The following is a 6,170-nucleotide window of genomic DNA, read 5'->3' on the forward strand; positions in this document are numbered from 1 at the left end:
GAGGTCAGAGGTTCTGAGTCTGTGAAGAGACCTTTCCTTGGGGCTTACCCAAAGGTGTAGCCAAACTTCAAGCAGAAAGGACAGCTTTGAAAGGAGATGGCTTTAGAAAATCTCTTGCTACTGATTTTTGGGTTAATTTGGTATCCTGATATTTTGTTGCAAATATTTATCAGTTCTCAGAATTTTCTGATGGAGTCTGCCGTGTCTCATATGTACAGAACCACATAATCTAAAATAAAAATATTTTTACTTCATCCTTTCTTATTTGTATGCTTTTATTTTACATCCTTACCTTAAGAATTTGAGAACTATATTGAAGAGGATGGAAAAAGTGAACATGGTTGTCTCATTCCTGATTTGTAGAAATCTGTGAATTTTTGTTTTTCTCATTTAGTATGGCTTCAGCATTGGTTTGTCATATATAACCTTTATTATCTAGAGATACATTTCTTCTATACTGGTTTCTTGAAGATTTTATTTTGAACAGATGCTGGATTTTTTGTCAAAAGCTTTTTATGCATCTATTGTAATAAACATGTGATTTACATACATGGGTCTATTTATGTATTGTATTACATACATTGACTTGTGAAATGCTGAGGCATATATGCATGTCTGGAATGAAGCTGACTTGATTGTAGCAAATTATATTTTTGATATGTTCTTGAATTCTGTTTGCCAATAATTTACTGAGAAAATTTGCAGTGTGTGTTTGTGGTGTGTGTGTGTGTGTGTGTGCGTGTGTGTGTGTGTGTGTGTGTGTGTGTGTGTGCGTGTGTGTGTGTGTGTGTGTGTGTGTGTATGTATCTAACTGGCTTTGGTATCACGGTTTCTTAAAGTATTTCTGGCTTCACAAAAGAAGCTTGGCAGAATTCCTTTTTTATGTCATGAAATAGTTTGATAAATACTGGTATTTACTGGTATTTGTACTTCTTTTAAAGGTCTAGTTGATTTCAGCAGTGAATCCATCTGGACATTTATTCTTTTTAGTCAGATTTTTTTTTTAGTACCACTACTGTGTCATTGCTTGTAAATAATCTGTTTACATTATTGAAATCATCTTGGTTTAACTTGGGTAGGTTATATAAGCCTAGAAAATAAACCATTTCTTTTTCTTGTTGTTAGAATTTTATTTATTTATTTTACACCCCAATCGTAGTTTTCCCTCCCTCCTCTCACCTCAGTCCCTTTCCCCACCTTCCTCTGCCCTGCCCCATCCCATCCACTCCTCCTGTTTCTATTCAGAAAAGGACAGACCTCCCATAGATATCAACAAAACATGACATATCATGTTGTAGCAAGACTAAGTGTTTTGGTTTGTATTAAGGCTGGGCAAGGCAACCTAGTATGAGGAGTAGGGTCCCAAAAGTCAGTTAAGGAGTCGGAGATAGCCTCTACTACCACTGTTAGGAGTCCCACAAGAAGATCAAGCTACACACCTTCACATATAGTCAGAGGGCCTAAGTCAGTCCCATGCAGGCTCCCTGGTTGTAGGTTCAGTCTGTGAGTTCCTATAGACTCAGGTTAATTGATTCTGTGGGTTTTCTTGTGGTGTCCTTGACACCTTTGGCTCCGACAGTCCGTCCTCCCTCTCATCAGCAGGGTTCCCTGAGTTCCACCTAATGTTTGGCTGTGGATCTGCATCTGTTTCCACCAGTTGCTGGATGAAGCCTCTCTGATGACTATTGGGCTAGGTACCAATATACGAATATAGTAGAATATTTTATGGCATCATTACATTGACATTTTTCCCTCCAGTCATGTTTGGTTCTATCCTAGGTCTCTGGGCCAACTAGCCTTTGGTTCCTGGTGCTCCAGGCAATCCCAGGGGTGGTCTCTTTCTTGTGGCATGGGTCTTAGGCTGGACCAGTCATGAAACCATTCCTTTAAGATTTCCAACTTTGTGGGATATGCTTTTTTAAATTTTTTAAATTCATTTTACATACCAACCACAGATCCCCCTCTCATTCCTCCTCTCACTCCCCCCTTATCCTCACCCCAACCCTCATCCCTTCCTCCAAAAGAGTAAGTTCTCCTATGGGAGGACAGCTAAGCCTAGTACATTTGGTTGAGGCAGGACCAAGCCCTTCCTGCTGCATCAAGGGGAGCAAGGTGTCCGACCACAGGTAATGGGATCCAAAATTCCAGCTCATGCACCAGGGATAGATCCTGATCACACTGCCGGGGCCCCTCAAACAGACCTAGCTACACAACCGTCTACTCTATGTAGAGATCTAGTTTGGCCCCAAGCAGGTTCCACAGCTCTCAGTCTAAAGTTCATGAGTTCCTTTGAGCTTGGTTCAGTTGTCTCTGTAGATTTCCCCATCATGATCTTGACTCCCGCTTGCTTATATAATCCCTCTTCCATCTCTTTGACTGGACTCCTGGAGCTCCGCCTGGTGCTTGGCTGTGGCTTTCTGCATCTACTTCTATTGGTTACTGGATGAAGGCTCTATGATGACAGTTAGGGATATGTTTTTAAGATATAGCCTAATAATTTTTTGAAATTCATGGTTATCTGTTGTAATATCTTCTATTTAATCTTCAGTTTTGTTAATTGGGTCTTATTTCTCTTTCTTTTGTTTGCTTTGCCTAAATGTTTGTCAATCTTGTAAATCTTTTGTAAGAACCAGTTCGGTTTTTATTGATTCTATGGTTTGTTGATTTTTATTTCATTAATTTCTATCCTGATCTTGAGTATTTATTTGCTGCTGCTGAATTTGGATGGTCTTGTTCTTATTGCATGATTAGGTTATTATTTAAGATCTTTCTGAATTTTGTTGTAGGCATTTATAATTATAAACTTCCACTTACTGCTAATATTACTGTATCCCACGGGTTTTGGAGTGTTGTACTTTCATTTTGATTCAATTCTAAGAATTTTAAAATTTCCCTCTTAATATCTTCAATAGCCCATTCATCATTCAACATGTTTTTCAGTTTCTGCATGCTGTGCAATTTTTTTCTGCTGCTGATGCTAGCTTTATTCTACTATTGTCAATAGTCTACATGAAGGTATTCTAAATTTCCTATATTTGCTCAGACTTGCTTCATGCCTTATTCTATTGCCCCTTTTAAGAGTAAGTTCTATGAACTTCTGAAAAGAATGGATACTCTTTATTGCTTACATGGAATATTCTGTGGATATTTGATCTATGGTGTCATTTAACTCAGAAGTTAAACGAAACCACCCACTATCCTTATATTTGGGTTCGTACATGCCTTTACATTCAGTAGTGTTTGATTTATGAACTTAGGTGCACCAATGTTTAGTGCATATATTTTTAGAACTATACTTTCCTCTTAATGAATGGTTCCATGAATCATTATGAAGTGACCCTCTTCATCTCTTCTGACTACTTTTGATTCAATGTACATTTTGTTGGGCATTAGTCACTACTTCTTGCTTTTAAAAGTCTCACTGCTTGGAATACACTTGTTTATTCTTTTATGGTTGTCTTTTTATTAAAATGGACCTTATGTTTAATCCAACCTACTAGTCTGTGTCTTTTAAAGGAAGAATTTACTTCATAGTGTTCAAAATTATAATTAGAAGATGTGTGTTAATTCTGTCTAGTCAGGAGTCACCAGCCAGACACAGGGAAAGCAAGATGACAAGGCAGAACTGAGAAAAGGTACCAAGCCACATGGCTAAACATAAATAAGAATTATGGGTTAATTTAAGTGTAAGAGCTAGTCAGTAATAAGCCTGAGCTAATGGCCAAGCAGTTATACTTAATATAAGCTTCTGAGTGATTATTTTATAAGTGGGCCATGGAACTGTGGGGGTCTGGCGGGACCAGAGAAACATTCTGAATACAATAATCTTCATTGAATGTTTGATAGGTTTCTGCTGTCAATCATCTTGTCCTGGAAACTTTTAACTGGAAAACTTTTTAGCTGAAAATCTTTTTTATACTATTTCAATCATCTCATTTGTATTTGTCATTAGTCTGTTTAGTAGTTGACTTCTTGTTTTAATTTTGGTGATTTAGATGAATCTAGAAAACCATCTCTTTTATTTATTTTTTTTTTAAGTTTTCCTAGCATAATGGAGTACAGGTTTTTAAAATATTCTCTTATAGGGGCTCGCAGAGACTGAACCAACAGCCAGGGATCCTACATGAGACTGACCTAGGCCCTCTGTATAAATGATACAGTTGTGTAACTTGGTCTTCATGTGAGACTCCTAACAGGGAGAGCAGGGGCTGTCTGTCTCTGACTCTGTTACCTGTTTTGGGGACCCACTCCTCCTATTATATTGCCTCAGCCTAGGAAAAGAGGTGCCTCATCTCAGTGCAACTTGATATAGCATGGCTGGCTGATATCCAATGGAGGCCAGCCTGTATCTGAAGAGAAACAGTAGGGGAGGAATGGATGGTGTGTGTGTGGTGGGGGGAGGAACTTGGAAGTGAGGAGGGAGGAGAAATTTTGATTGGGATGTAAAAACATAAATAAATAAATAAATAAATAAATAAATAAATAAATAAATAAATAAGCAAGCCCCTTATATATTCTGAATTACTTTGGTGTCTATTGTAATATTTCCCTGTCCATTTCTGATTCTTTTAATTTCGGTACTCTCTTTCTTTCTTTTGGTTAGGCCAAGAGTCTGTCAATTTTGTTTGTCTTCTCAAACGACAAGTTCTTAGATTTTTTGACTCCTTGTATTGTTTTATTTGTTTCTATTTTGTAGATTTCTGCTCTGACTATTATTATTTCATGCCATCAACTGGGTTTGGATTTCGAGTTGGTTTATTTTTGTTTTCCCAACTTTTTGAGTTGCACCATTAAGCCATTTATTTGTGGGATTTCTGGTTTTTAATGTAGGTACCTAGAGTAATATATTTTCTTCATAGGACTGCTTTCAATGTGCCTCAAAATTTCTGTTGTGTTGTATTTTCATTTCATTCCAGGAAGTTTTAAATTTTTCTTGATTTCCTCTTTGACCAACTCATCATTCAGTAATGGATTCTTTAATCCCTATGAGTCTGCTTATTTCCTGGAAGGTTTTTTTCAGTCAATTTTAAGTTTTATTGCATTGTGATCAAATAAAACATAATGAGTGATTTCAATCTTTTTAAATTTGTAAATATTTGTGTTGTGTCCCAGGATATATTCTATTTCATAAGTACTTCCATGTGCTGCTGCTGAATAGAATTTGTAATCTTTTGTGTTTGAGTAGGATATTCTGCAGGTACCTGTTAAGTCCATTTGTTATATGATGTCAATTAATTCTGATGTATCTCTGTTGATTTTTTGTCCTGAGTAAAATGGAGTATTAATAATATTGACATTAATCTTTCTTTAACTCTACTTTTTAAAGTAGTAGTTTTTTTTTTAATGAAACCCCAGAGTTCGGTACATACATGTCAGGATACTCTTATCTTCTTGCTTAATTGTTTCCTTGATTGAAATGAAGTGCCTCTCTTTATCTCCTCTGGTTAGTTTTAGTTTGAAGTCTATTTTGTGAGAAATTAGGATAGTGACACCTGCTTGCTTCCTGTTCCTGTTTGATTAGAGTACTTTTGTCCAACCTTGCACTCTGAGGTGGTAGCCTATCTTTAAAACTGTGGTGGGCTTCTTGTAGGAAACAGATGAATTCTGTTTCTTGATCCATTAAATCAGTCTGTGTATTTTGGTTGGAGAATTGAGACCACTGATACTTAAATTTTTTTGCTTTTTTTTTTTTTTTTGTAGTTGTTGTTTTTCAAGACAGTATTTCTCTGTTTGGTCCTTGCTGTCCTGTACTCACTTTGTAGACCAGGCTGGCCTTGAACTCAGAGATCTGCCTGCCTCTGCCTCTACAGTGCTGAGATTAAAGGCATATGCCACCACAGCCTGGGTATATTTAAAGATTTTATTTAAATGTACGTGTTAATTGTGGTCATTGTGCTGTTGATTTTTTGCTGTTATTTATTCTCAGAGTTATTTTTTGTTTTAATAATTATGGCTTCATATTTCTTTCCATAGTCCCTCTGATATGCTAATTCCCATCTTCAGCTAGATACAATGTGTCATATATTTTCATTAGGCTTGGTTTGTTGGATATAACTTTTTAGGCTGTTTATACCATGGAAAGTTTGTCATCTCCAACGTGGTAGCTAATTTTGCTGGGTATGTGAGTCTAGACTGATCTTTTAGTACTTGGACTGGATTGCTCCAGCCTC

The sequence above is a fragment of the Peromyscus leucopus genome, chromosome 1 (genome assembly GCF_004664715.2).
Source record: "Peromyscus leucopus breed LL Stock chromosome 1, UCI_PerLeu_2.1, whole genome shotgun sequence".
Classification (NCBI taxonomy): domain Eukaryota; kingdom Metazoa; phylum Chordata; class Mammalia; order Rodentia; family Cricetidae; genus Peromyscus; species Peromyscus leucopus.